We start from the raw sequence: 15,127 nt of genomic DNA, 5'->3' as shown, positions 1-15,127 counted from the left end.
GGAGGGGGGCGGTGGGGGGCGGTGGCGGTGGGAGGGGGGCGGTGGGGAGCGCGGCGTTGGGCGGGGGGGTGGGTTTGATAGGGGTGGGCCGTGGAGGACCGGTACCATTAATAACAGGCTTAGGAGGAGGAGAGATGGGCCGTGGTGGAAAGGGAGGCCGATGAAAGGGAGGAAATCTGTTTGGGGGTGGTGGTAGAAATGGGCCCCGATGCCTGTGGTGGTGGTGTCCACCATCATGTCCTCTGTGACATTCACTGGACTGTTGAAAGAAACAAAGAAAAATCATCCATTTAGGATAACATCATTATTTTAAGTTATATGGTAGACGGTTCTTACATTTCAATGACCCTTTCCATAGTCATACAGTCTTGCATGTCGTTGAAGAATAGATCAGAGAAAAAGGAATTTGAGCACCTTCCTTTACTTGGAAGCCTGGATTCTTGCCTGTGGCTTTGTTACCTTGCCCGTGGATGTTAGCTGGAAGGCTAAAGCCAGCTTTGTGCTATCCATGAGAGAAGCATCTGATCTCCTGGATCCCATATATACTGATCCCAGACTGAAATGCCTAATAATACCTATTGACCTGATTTTATTGTTTGTTTGTTAAGAATAAGAGCAGAGATTATAAAGACATGTCTCATGTCAATTGTTGGCTTCTCAGGTATTTGCCCAATTCCTCTATCTGCTTTATCACTCCCTTATAAAAAGAATTTGATCTCATTTGGGGCCTTAAATACATTTGTTCATTTATTTACTCATTCACTAAATAAATATTTATGGAATGCTCACTACATGTAAATCACTTTGCTATATACCATGGGTTATACAAAGGCACAAAAAATGAAGTCTCTGACCTGAAGAGATGATAGACACGTATAAAAATCATTTCAATACAAGGCCGCATTAGATAGGCGCCATAGTGGGGCTACACATAATAGCTGCAAGGAGTTTATTCTGCTCCTAGTTTCCATGGTAGAAAGATGTGTGGAAAGGACAGGAGCTGAGCCAAATCAGAAAGAGAAAGAAGCTTTGTACATGATTTGGAGGGCTTTGGTCTAGTGAAGGAGACCAGACTTTCAAATCAGAAGGACAATTTAAGGAGAATTTTAGATTGGGGTTTCCCTATGTTGTTCAGGCTGAAAATGCAGGGGACACTCATAGGATGTGATGCTGTTGCTGATTGGCATGGGAGCTTTGACTTGCAACACGGACCAATTTCACTCCTCTTTAGATGACCCTCTTTGTGCCCCACCCCCATCTCATGATGGTGCTGGACTTAGTGCAGACTGCCTATTGACGTAGTCCACTATAGCTCAGACTCAAGTGATCCTCCAGCCTGGGCCTCCCCAGTAAGAGATATTACAGGTATGTCCCACCATGTCAAGCTAATTTGGAGGGAAATTGAAGAAAATTAGAAAGAGAACAACGTCTAGATCTGGATACTGATCCAGATTCTACTTTCAGGTGCTGGCAAAACAAGCAGAAGATTGATGAAAGCTACGTAGGGTGAAGAGGTAGATGTTAGCAAATTTGTTTAAAGCTTGAAATTCTTAACCAGTACGAAGAGTAGGGGAGATTGTACTGGAAACAATGAAGGAAACAGACTAGAAGCTTCAAAAGAGAAGAAAGAATCTGAGAAATGAAGCTTGTGAGGAGGTCAGAGCAAGGGTATTACGTGGAGGAGAAAGGGAAGGATGGGGACTTCTGTGCTCTTAGAGTTAAAAAACAGACCCAAGACCTGTCCTGACGCTCCTGGGAGGAGAAGGTGCTTTTGTTCTCCCAATAATGGTACAGACAGCTATCAAGCGAGACTTTAGCAAGACTAAAAGGGAGGTCAGTCAATAAACATTTATCCTTCACCTACTATGTGCCAGGCACCCATGCTAAATATGACGGATTACACAGTTCTGGTCCTCCAGGAGCTCACAATCCAATGGGAACAACAGCATACAAACTGCTATGTACAGACAAGTCATATACAAGATAAATAGGAAATAACCAGCAGAGGGAAGTAGGAGTGTTAAGGGGGATTGGGGAAAGCTTACAGAAGATAGAATGTTAGCTAGGACTGGGAATGAAAGGCAGTGGTGACATAGAATTGCCTTTTCAGAGGCAATGAGGTTGCTGTTTTCTAAACTAATAAAAAGAGTAGAGTGGTGTGTTGTCTTTCCAGGGCAGGTATTCGAAACATAACTGAGAATCTCCCGGGACGACTTAGTGATTCAGATCCCAACTGCCCACTTCCAGAAATAGGGGTCCAGGGTGTGTTTTCCTCACTCCTACTCATTGGAGTGAAGCAGATCAGAGAAAAGTTGAATGGGAAGAGAGGCAAGATTGAGGCTGCTGGCTATCTCAATCACAGACGAGAGGTAGCCAAGGAACTGGTCAGATGCTGACTCTGCTGCCAGAGTCGTCACCTGCAATGACTAGGGTTGGGGAGCAGGGAGCAGGGGAGCATGGGTGAGAGCAACGACTCGGAGTTAGAGCAGGTGTGGCAGGACTATGGAAGAACACGCTACTGGGCTGGGACACATCTGGAGTACACACATCCTGGGACTGCGAGACACGCGACTTTGGAAAGTTCTACCAGCTTGTGAAATGAGATGGAGAGAGACAAAGTTTCCTTCCACAACGCTTTTTTTTTTTTGCATAGCCTCTGAACCTGAGTATTTGAAAGACCGTAAGGTAGCAAAAGGGGGGCAGTGGATAGAGCACAGGACCTGGAGTCAGGAAGACTCATCTCTCTGAGTTCAAATCTGGCCTCAGACACTGACCAGCTGGGTGACCCTGGGCAAGTCACTTAACCTTGTTTGCCTCAGTTTCCTCATCTGTAAAATGAGCTGGAGGAAGAAATGGCAAACCACTCCAGTATCTCTGCTAAGAAAACCCCAAAAGGGGTTACAAAGAGTCGGTCATGACTGAAACAATTGAACAACAGCAAAATAGTGGCAGATTATTGTACTTTATTTTGTTTGGTCCTAGAGAAGAGGAATAGGAGCCAGGGGGTCATATTTGCAGAGGAAGATTTTTGTCTGTATGCGAGGAAAAAGAAAACCAAGCTTTCCTCATTAGATCTATCCCAAATATAATGAGCTGCCTTGGAGAATAATGAGTTTTTGGTCTCTGGAGGTCTCCAAGCAGGGTAAAATGACTATTTGCTGGGAATGTCATAGATAGAGGGGATTTCAGGGCAGGTATTGGTTAGACAAGATGACTTTTCAAGTCTCTCTCAATTCTGGGATTAATATTTGATGAAAACAAATTAAAATTGACATTTAAATTTAATGGTATTGAAGAAAGTTTAATTCATGTGAAATTCTGTAGTCAGAATTAGTGTGCTTAAAATTGTAAGGTGCTTAATGAAAATTTGTTGAATTTAGTTGAATCACATTTTAAGCTGAGGGATTTAAGAGAAGCTTGAAGGGATTACTAGTTTATTTGATTTTGGGGAGAATAATAATGGTAATCATCCGAGGATGATTGATAATTAAGGTAATCATCTTTGGAAATATACCATTTTATCCTCACAACAACCCTAGGAGGTAGGCGCTATTATTATCTCATTTTTTTAGATGGGGAAACTAAGGCAGGCAGAGGTTAAGTGACTTGCCCAAGGTCACACAGCTAGTAAGTGTTCAAGGCCAAATTCAGATTCAGTTCTTCCTGACTCCAGGTCTAGTGCTCTATCCATTGAACTACCTCGCTATCTCATTCTGAGTAGGTCAGAATAAATGATGTCTAAGGTCTCATTACTTTTGACATTCTCTAATTCAAGATTCTAGCCCCTAATCGGATAGATGAGTGAAATAGAATCAACGGAGAGATTAGGGGACTTGTTCAAAGTTACTCAAGCAATTAGCATTGATTCTGCTATTTCATTAATAACTTCTTTGCCTACTTGTATTACTGTCAAGTTTGACTTGGAGACAGAGAATTCAGCAGTCAGGAAGACTGGGTTCAAATCTTTTTTTGGATATTTTGTTAACTGTATGGCTCTTGGCCAGTCAGTGGGCCTGTCTGACCCTCAGTTTCCTCATCTATAAAATGGAATTGACAATAGAATCCATTCTTACAAGATTATTGTCAGGATCAGTGGAGATAACTTAGGTAAATCATTTTGAAAACCTTAAGGTGCTGAAGAAATATCAGTTGCTGTGAGATCTTTGAGAAGAGACTTTTTGATAATTGAGATTTTCTTCTTTTTTTTTAACCTTTAAGATAATCCTGAAACAGGAACATGCATATGAAGCATAAAGATCCAAATCTAGGAATTATTTTTTAAAATAAATTAATCCCATCCATACATTTAACAGCTTTTAATGCAGACAACTGCACTGGCCTTGAAAGAGTTTTTTTTGGTTTTTGTTTTTTGTTTTTTTGCTAGTGGCAGAAAAAGGTGTCGAGCAAAACATTCTCTCACGTATTTTTCTCAGTTTTCTGATTCACAAAGACCTGTGGTACTAAGAGAAGCTTGATGTTAGAGAGCTGGGTCTGGAGTCAGGAAGACCTGAGTTCAAATCAAGTTTCAGACACTTACTGGTTATGTGACCCCAGACACATCACTTAACCTCTCTCTCCTTTAGTTTTCTCAACCGTAAAATAGGGGAAATAATTGCATCTATTTCACAGGGTTGTTGTGAAGATAAAATGAGATATTTGTAAAGTGCTTAGCATGGTACCTAGCACACGGTAGGTGCTATATAAGTATTTGTTATCATTATCATTATCATGATGATGAGGATGATGAGGATGATGGTGGAATGAGCAAGTCATCTCACTCTGGGAGTATATGTTGGGAGAAAACTCTAGGCCCATTCAGGAATGGGCAGAACTATTGATACATTCAGTGCCATAAGTCATTGTGGGACATGCCCTAATTTATCATCTATGCCTTGGGAACCAACCTAGGGAGAATCTCTCAAACACAGGAGAGCTTCATAGCTCACTAGGATGCCCCTTCCTAGATACTGAGGCATTACTGCAGCAGGCACACCCCCTGATATGTGGATCATCTGAAGAACAGTGTGGGATGTATGATAACGCACAAGGAAATAAGCCTTTCAGGACAACTGCTTTGTGCAGTCATGATCCCCAATCCATACCATTGCATGCAAGATATTTCCCTGATCTCTAAAGGCTAGTGGAATTCCTCCTTACGGTAATTTATTTTATTAGCGAGCAATGCATTTCAGACTTTTTCTCCTGGGCCAAATTTTTCTGAAATTATAGGAAGTTGTTCAGCCATTTCAGTCACGTCCAATTCTTCAACACCTCATTTGGGATTTTCTTGGCAAAGATACTGGGGTGGTTTGCCATTCCTTTTTCCAGCTCATTTTACAAATGAGGGGACTGAGGCAAACAGAGTTAAGTGATTTACCCAGGGTCACACAGCTAGTAAGTGTTTGAGGCCAGATTTGGACTCAGAGAGATGAGTCTTCCTGACTCCAGGCCCAGAGCTCTATCTACTGCACCACCTAGATTCCCCAGAAACAATAGTATAAATCAATGAAAAAATATGATTTGTTTTACAAAAAATCCCTTTTACAAGAAATTTTTCAGAATCACATCTCTCTTATTCTTTAAGGAACATGAATTAATATATTCATTATTCATGTGACTCAATTGTCTTTCTCAAAAACAATGCTTTTTCTTTTTTTTGGCGGGGGGGCTAGGCAATGGGGTTAAGTGACTTGCCCAGGGTCACACAGCTAGTTAAGTGTTATGTGTCTGAGGCTGTATTTGAACTCAGGTCCTTCTGAATCCAGGGCTGGTGCTCTATCCACTGTACCACCTAGCTGCCCCCAAAACAATGCATTTTCAACTTTAATGTTTTGTTGACTTAAAGATTGGAGGCAAGAAATGAAGAAAATCTTAAGAAAATGCGCTCTTCTGTTGACACACTGCCCCGTCTTCTGAATATTTGATGTTTGTAACTTTTGCAAGAGAGAGAGGACAAGATGGGTCTGAGTAAAATGCAGCTCTACTCCACTCTACCCATCTGTCTGCCCTGTGGAAGGGTTGCCCGCTTTGCTCTGAGAACCAGTGCATATCACAGTACCTGGCACATAGTAGGTGCTAAATAAATATGTATTGATTAATTGATTGAGGACTCTCCCTGAACCTTGCCACCTCTGATTTATCTAGTGAAGAGTCAGGAAGACCTAAAGTTCAAATCTGGCCTCCCAATACTTCCTAGTTGTATGACTCTGGGTAAGTCACTTTAACCTCTGTCTGCTTCAGTTTCCTCATCTGTAAAATGGGGATAATAATAGCACCTATCTTTCAGGGTTGTTTAAGGATAAAATGAAATAATGCTTGGAAAGCACTTTGCAAACCTTAAGGTGCTGCATAAATGCTAATGATTGTTATTATTATTAGAAAATGATGTTTCAGACACAAAATGTGTTGGCTAGATTACTTGAGTTAAATGAAGAAGAGTGTGGAATTTTTTTAAATGAGACTTAAATATTATAAATTAACTAATTTACTGCCTAAACAAATTGAATTTCAATGTACAAATGAGATTAAATATATATTGTGACATATTAATTGTTTTTATGTAAAGGATCATATCATATCATACATATTAAAATTGCCTGAAATCATCATCAATGAGAGCAATAGGAAAGCAATGGACAGACTGGATTGTACTTACTGAGAAGCAGGCCACAATGGTCATAATGAGCACAATCAGTGATGACGTCTTCATCTTTGCTGCTCCCTGAAAGCCAGTATACAGATTGTTCATGGTTAGAGATAGTTATGGACACTTTTAAGACCTCTTTTGCTCCTTAATTAGTTTCGAAGAGATCCAATAATTTCTTACATAAGATGGTAAGGACAAATCATGACGTCATTCATTATCACTAATAAAAGGAAAGATGCAGTGTGGCATAATTTTTAGTGAACTGATCTTGGAAGCAGGAAGACCTAGGTTCGAATTTCACCGCCGTGACATGTGACCATGGGCAAGCCCTTTAACCCCTCATTTCTCCAAGTAATTTCGTAGGACTGTAGTCTAAGGTCTAGACAAGTTGCTGATTTTCATCGGTAAAAGGAGTTTCCACATGAAAAAATTCTTTACACTGATAAAATCACAATCTGGATACCCTATTTAAAACAATTATTAATTACTACCAACCGCTTACTATTATATAGCTTTTTATTATTTACAGTGTACTAAGTGTAATTGTGTCCTCTTTTTTTCTTCTCCCCTTGGGGCTAGGCCATCCCAGGATGATACAAATGGCCAGGAGATGGTGGGTGGTTGGGGGTAGTGCCATATCTCCTTACTCCTCCTTATCCTTCACCCATTTGAACTCTCTTAGAGCTCATCTGGGGGCAACAAGAACTGGGGTCTTCCTACATGCCTGGGCTGCTTGGTGACTTAAAAGTTTTGGATGAAATGGAAGTCAACAGCTCCATTCCTTCTGATGAAATGGAAGACCTCTGAACAGTACAATAGTCATCCTTCCAGATGAGAGAAGCCAAGTACTCTAAATGTTTCCTGTGGGGTCGGAACCACATAAAGTTGACCCTTCCTTTGACAGAACCCTACTAAAGTGTCCCATCTTGGAGCCTTTCTAAGATTCTAAGTTTAGGCTTTCCCTTCTGACATGACTATCTGCTCTGGACCAAAGGCTGCCAGTTAAGCTGAGAAAGATGTTATTCTTGTTGAGTCCTTTCAGTTGTGTCCGACTCTTTGTGACCCCATTTGTGGTTTTCTTGGCAAAGATACTGGAGTGGTTTACCATTTTCTTCCTCAACTCATTTTACAGATAGGGAAAATGAGGCAAACATGGATAAGTGACTTGCTCAGAGTCACATAGCTAATAAGTGTCTGAGACTGGATTTGAATTCAGGTCCTTCTGACTCCAGGGCTGGTGCTCTATCCACTGAGCCACTTAACTGCCCTGAGAGAGATCAAAAAGATTTTTTCTTTTCCTCGATTGGGTTGTGGTGTAAAATAATATATGGAGTAAGAAAATGGTCATATAGGTGCTTAATAAATACTAGTGGATTAATTATTTGATTCATCCTTAAAATGGGAATAATAATTGCAACACCTCCCAAAGTTATCATGAAAATAAAATGAGATAATATTTGTAAAGCATTTTGCAAACCTTAACAGTGTTACATATCATCATTATCATTATCATCATCATCCTCATTTTATGGCTAAAGAAAATGAGCCTCTAATAGGTTGTACTTGCCTGGGCCAAAGGTACTGAGTGTCAGAGATGGATTCAAACCCAAGTTTGCTTGATTTCCGGCTTAGCTCTCAATTTACTAAGTTATGTTGCCTCCAGCTTGCTGCCTGCACAAGTAGGTGCTTAATAAATGTTAGTTGACAGATTGACTGACTCCTAAAAGGATTTAGGATCATCATCTCTCCTAGTCTATTTTCTCTTCAGTTGAGTGTTTCAAAATATGAGTAGTCCAAGAAGTCTGTAGACAATATAATGTAATACTGACATACCTATTTGACAAACAATGCTTCAAAAACTCATCGGCAATACTTTTCTTGAATATCTACTCTTGTAGATAACTTGAAGATTAAAAGCAAAAACAATTAGACTGTGGTCCAAATTTTGCTATAAAGACGCATGGCAACAATTCATTTCTATAGTGGCTTAAGGTTTATGGAGCACTTTCTTCCCAACCACCCTGGGAGGCAAGTATCACAAGTACCCTTTTCCCATTTTGCAGATGAAGAAACTGAGATTCAGAGAGGTTAAGGGATTTGCCCAAGGTCACACAGCTAGGAAAGGGCAAAACCAGCACATGAACTCAGGTCTACCAATTCCAAGCCTAGAATTCTTAAATTCAGTGCCTTCTCATTATGAGGAATCTTTTTATTAAAGTCCTACTAAATATTATGGTGTCCAAGTTAAAGATCACACCCTTTTAGTCGGTTAACAATTGATAAAGCTGTTTGGAAGTGAATGTTCTTTGTAAAGGAGGCAATGTTTGGGAGTTTGTTGAGGAGCATTCCTGATGAAGAAACAAAAATGTGACAATAAAGGCAAAACCCCACGGATCTGAGCAAAGCCTCAAGAGCCCAAAGCCAAAGATTGCCGAGTGCCTACCTGTGGGGATGGCTTCTTCTCGAGACTCAATCCTCTGCAGGTAGATTCTGATCAGCCACTGCTTTGAGGTGCCAAAAACACAGAATGCATGGGGGAATCAGCCTGTTTTTATAGCTCTCCTGCCTGATTTTTATGGTTGAGAGAAACAGGGTTTTATGGGAGGTAAGGACACTTCTGGGTTGACTTCCTTTACTCAAAGAAGAGATATTTATAATCTGCCAAGTTTGGCACTTGCTTTCCTTTATGAGAAATGGGACCTGCTATGTTCCTTAAAAAAGCACCAATTACTTAGAAAAAGTGTGTAGAATAACTACACATTTACATGCATTATATCCATCCATCTACCTATTATATCTATGTATGCATATATGTATGTTTCTATCTACCCACCATGAATATCATCTATTTATCTATCTACCTATCATATGTATGTATGTTTCTATCTATATCTATCTCTCTATCTCTCTATCTCTCTATCTCTCTCTCTCTCTCTCTATCTATCTATCTATCTATCATCTTCTGGTATTATTTAATTTATCCTTTTTCTATAGGAAAAGAATCACCAGTACTCTGTGCTGTCTTCTTATAATTTGGAAACCATCAGAGTTTTTTTTGGGGGGGGCATCATCAAGAAACTCTCAGTACTTCATATTTTGTCTTTTCATTGACTCACTTATCTGGTGATTTTAAAAAATGATCACTTTCTTGATAAGTTCAATATCTGGGAGCAATTTTATAGGAACCTTTTAGAAATGACCAACATAATTGAATCAAAATAATTATCAATGTTAAACGCCGCATGTGCATCATACCATAATTAACAATAGCTAATATACTGATGAGGTTTTAAAGTACTTTACAGGTAGCGAGGTAGTGCGGTGGTTAGAGCACTGGACTTAAAAATCAGGAAAATCTGTGTTCAAATGGTGCCTCAGGCACTTAATACCTCTGTGACTCTGGCAAATCACTAAATCTCTGACTGAATTTCCTCATCTGTAAAATGGAGATAATTTTAGCACTTAACCTTCAAGGGTTGTTGTAAGGTTAAAATGAGACAAAAGAAATATTTTGTAAGGTTTATTTTGTAAATTACTGTGTAAATTTACTATGTAAATGCTAGCTATTCCCATCATCACTATTATTATCTCACTTGTTTCTCACAACAACAGAGAGAGAGAGAGAGAGAGAGAGAGAGAGAGAGAGAGAAAGATGTTACCATTGTCCCATTTTACAGATGAGGAAGCTGAAGGACAGAGATGTTAAGTGACTTGCCCAGGGTTATACACCATGAAAACATAAGAAGAAGGCATGGCTCCCAGTCTAGTACTTCAACCCTTATGTCATATTGCCTCCATATGGAGTGACATATATGTTGTGAGTGCTGAGACCATCCCTCTGTTTTTACTATTAGGAGACACCCTGTTTTCCAGAGCTAAGGCCCAGTAAGCTAGCTATGCCTTGAGCTTGACATAACAACAATCCTTTGCACTCACCCTCTGGAAGAACTCAGCCACAGCAAAATCCCAGAATTGTTTCACACCAGCACCAGGTGGTCCCTGAGCTCAGACAAGCACCTGCAGGACCCTTGTTCAGATCACAAAACCCTGCTATGAATCAAACTGTCTCATTGTTGCTGTTACCACTCATTGCCAGGGCTACCGCTCACTGCATAGCCATTGGTATAAGTTTTGAGATTTCCTCACAGTAAAGCGGGTCTTCTACTAGAGGAGGCCCTGGCACATGCGTCTAGTTTCTCCCCTCCAACAGAATAAAGAAAGATTTTTGCTTATGACCACTATTAGCTCTTTGCTTTTATTTATTTTATTTCTTGGAGTTAACTGTGGTTGTAATAGCTTGTATGAGCTCTTTGGTATTTTTAGAGTTAACAATGATTGCAAAACCTCTGTGACTTTTTGGTCACTTGTTTTCAGACTTGCTAACGTACTGAGTAGACCATTCTGCTACCTCCAGACTTGGTAAATATTTTTTTATAAATTAAAATTGTTTACAAATTCTCTGTTTTGTAGTTCAGGCTCTGAAGGGATGTGTGAGTGTGTTTTATTTATAAACAGTTGACTTAATTGAGTAAATGGATTTTCAAAAGACAATGACAAAAGGAAGAGAGAATTCTCTAAGCCAGGGATTCCTCCATATTTAGGAAACAGCAGGAGAAGAAACTGAGTGGAGAAAGAAAAAAGCCGAGCAGTGGAGGGTCGTGTACTCTTAAGCTTGACCTCACGTTATTAAAAGCAAGATAAGATTTCTTGTTTATCCATCTACTGTTGCTTGTTTTCTTTAAAGGAGCTTACCAATTTAGTAACACTATTACAAAGAAAAGAGAATATTGAGAGAATTCAAATACATGTTTGCCTAAATTTAGACATATTTATTTATCATGCTAGGAACTGAGATGCAGAGTGAGTCAATTTTAAGACTTTTATGGATTTCGCAAGTGCCACATGCCTCTCTTGACCAAAATGCATCTTGGGAAATTTGTGGGGTAAATAATAAACATGGTCCAGTTTTATCATCCACTCAAACTTGTGTGTGTTGCTCATATCCCCACTGACCCTGCGTCTGGGCATCCTGTGTCTTTATCTAACAATAATAGGCACTCTGTAGGATTCAACGAGTAGAGACTTGATATGCCTTAATGACGATACATACACCATCCATTAACTATCATGATGTGAACACAGTGGCGAACATAGATATGGTCTCCTCATGGCTGATCATTGCTGATGTTAGACTATCATTGGAGAATTACATGGACCAGCAGGAGGTGGAGCTAAGTAAGTCCCTGTATCAGAAACATCCTCTGAGACAAAGGGTCCAGATACACTTGGGGGAACTTTTCTTTCTCTGCTTCATCTGCTCCCACACAGATAACCTATGAATTTCACCAACCCCCTGTTCAAGCATACAGATTCACAAGACTTAAGACATGGATAGCATTGAAGGATACAGCTAGGAGGCTCAGTGGATAGAGGGCTGTAATTGAGTCAAGATAGAACTAAGTTCAAATCTGGCCCTAGATGCTTCCTAGCTGTGTGACTCTGGGCAAGTCATTTAACCTCTGCCTGCCTCAGTTTCCTCAACTATAAAATGGGACTCATAATAGCATTTACCTCCCAAGGTAATTGTGAGAATGAAATGAGATCCTATTTGCAAGGTGTTTTGCAAACATTAAAGTGATATATAAATGGAAGTGATGATGATGATGATGATGATGATGATGGTGATGATGATGATGATGATGATGATGATGGAAAGCAAATAAAGTCCTATCAGGGTCCCTAAACATAAACATAGTAGAAAAGGAGCAACCCCCCTTCAGAAGTCTTCACATGCTTGGGGTAGACATCTCCCTAACTCATCCACAGGTTTGAGGTGCGTTGGTTACCCTCAACCTGATTTGTCCTGTCAGCCAAAATGGTTTATTGAAGTGTGGCCATGGAGCATCTACAGCTTCTTGGAGCCACAGGTGAGAGTTGGGTGACAGGTGGACACCAAAGGTGGATGAGCAGCTCTGAAAAGGACCCAGCAAGCCCTCACACCAGAGGGGCTAGTCCTCCTTTCTCAGTAAATATCCTTTTGCTTAAAAAAAAAAAAAGCTAATTGATTTCAAATGGTTAAATGATCCTAGGATGCTAATCATAAGTAATTGGTGATGGGGAGAGCATACCAGATGGAAGCTCAAACAGATGGCATTATAGAAGAGTCGCCCAATCCCTCAGGGCACCCCTAGAGCCCTGACATGTAGCCTTGCTCTGTGGGACTTGACTCATCAGCCTGAATGCGAGTTGGGATGAGGATCCCTAGAGCTTTGTAGAAACTACACAGAAATAACGCGGTAACAGGCCCCTGTCCTATCTCTTGGTCAGAACACATGTGGCATACTGCAGACCTGAGCTTAGCATCCCATTTTAAGAAGGACATTAAGAAGCTGGAGAGCATCATAAGGAAGGCAACAAGGGTTGTTAAGGAATGCCCACTTATGCAATATGGAGATCAGGTGAAGGAACTGGGAATGTTTATCCTGAGAAGATAAGACTCGGGAAGGACAAGATAGCCATCTTCAATATTTGAATGGATGTTCATTCTAGGGACCTTGGTGACATTAGGGTACAGGGCTGCAAGAGATGAGCAGAAGTTGCAAAAAAGGTAAATTTTGGTCCTCAATAAAGGAAAAAAAAACTTCCTAATAATTAGAACCATCTCAAAGTCCCTGTGGAGTCCGTGGGAGTTAGTGAGTTGACTCTTAAGCTTCAAACAAAGTCTGGGTGACTATTTGCCATTTATACTTTGGAGATAATTTTTCTTCAGGTATGTGTTCAACTAGATGGTATCTGAGATCCTGCCTACTTCTGAAACTCTGTGACTAGTGGTTACTAATACAATCCATGATGGAAGGCAGCTATAAAGCACTGGCCGCCATCCTTTCTCCCCGCCCCCATCCCTGGCCAGCTTTCTGATGCTATGACTAAATAATAATGACATAGAGTTATATTTAAAACAACATGATTCGCTATCATTTTGCTTAAAATATTAGATTTTAATAGGCTTCCTGTACTTTTAAGGATAGTTTGCTTACATACTAATTGAGTTCCTAATGGTATAAATCCATGCTTTTATAATGGAAATCAATGGGAAAATGGGATTGGATGAATAGAAGCTCCTTTCCCAGAATGTTCTGCTGGAGTCTGTCACACTATGAGGCATACCCCTACTTTTTATCACTTTACGATGATTTTTTTTTCTATACCTATTCCTGATTCCTTGTGATGACTACTGGCATATTTTCCGAAGATTGAGATTTATTTCTTTAGATCAGAGGTTCTTAACTTTTTCTGTGCCATGGACCCCCTTGGCAGTCTTGTGAAGCCCAATACTACAGTAATTTATTTCCTACGTTCATAACTGAAGAAAATTCAAAATTTCAGTAGAGATTAGTAAAAATAAAGATGCAATTCCCCTCCATCTCAGTTCACAGACCCAATGCCATGTTAAGAACCTCTACTCTAGATAAACTCCTACATGTTCATGAATGCTAAATAACTATATAGGAAATATATGTTATAATTATATGTAACATTACCAGGACTTACTTTCAAGTCACTCTTTACTTCACTTTGCCAAAATATGAATAGCTTTCTCTGTTTGGTTGTTTAAATTCTAAAATACTTGCCAGTCAAGTATTTTAAATGCAAGGTGTGAATTACAGTTTTAATGGATCATTGACCGTGACGAAATTGAAGTGAACATTGAAAAATACTAGCCAAAGTGGCCTTGGCCAACAGAAATTTAGAGTGAGGGCAGCAAAAGGAAGGACTTTTCTTCCTTAAAAATACAAACTAAAAGAGAATCACCATAGGCTGTCTTTTAATTAACTCTGAAAGCTGATCATTGGACCCTTCCCAGTCAATACTTGGAGTAATGTCAAAGAAAAGTCAAGTTGCAGGTAAACGCAAGCCATTGTTAGAGCAAGGAAATCCCCAAGAGATGAAACATTTTTCTGTTTCAGTGGACATTGTGGAGCCATGAAAAGCCATGTGAAACACAGCCATGTGACTTGGGAGCCAGTTAGAAGAGGCTTCAGGCACACCTGAGAATCCAGGGAAAAAGTGGTCTGAGACATTCAAATTAATTTACTTATTCAGTGACATAACAATCAAACTACCGAAGAATTACTTTTATAGTTAGAAAAAAATAATAACAATTCATCTGGAGGAACACAAGATCAAGAATATCAAGGAAATTAGTGAAAAAAAAGTGAAAGAAGGTGACCAGATCTCAAACTGTACTTCAAAATGGTAATCATCAAAACAATTTGATACTGACAATTAATAGAGTGGTTGATCAATGGAATAAATTGGGTCACAATATACAGAAGCAAATGAACACAATAATCTAGTGTTCAATAAATGCTAAGATTCCAGCTATTAGGACAAAAACTCACGATTAGACCAAAAAAAAAAAAACCTACTGGGAAAACGGTAAAAAGTCTGGCAGAAACTAGGTATAGACCAATATCTCAC

The sequence above is a fragment of the Vombatus ursinus genome, unplaced genomic scaffold, assembly GCF_900497805.2.
Source record: "Vombatus ursinus unplaced genomic scaffold, bare-nosed wombat genome assembly UNPS02010461.1, whole genome shotgun sequence".
Lineage (NCBI taxonomy): Eukaryota > Metazoa > Chordata > Mammalia > Diprotodontia > Vombatidae > Vombatus > Vombatus ursinus.
Note: the sequence above shows the minus strand (reverse complement) of the source record.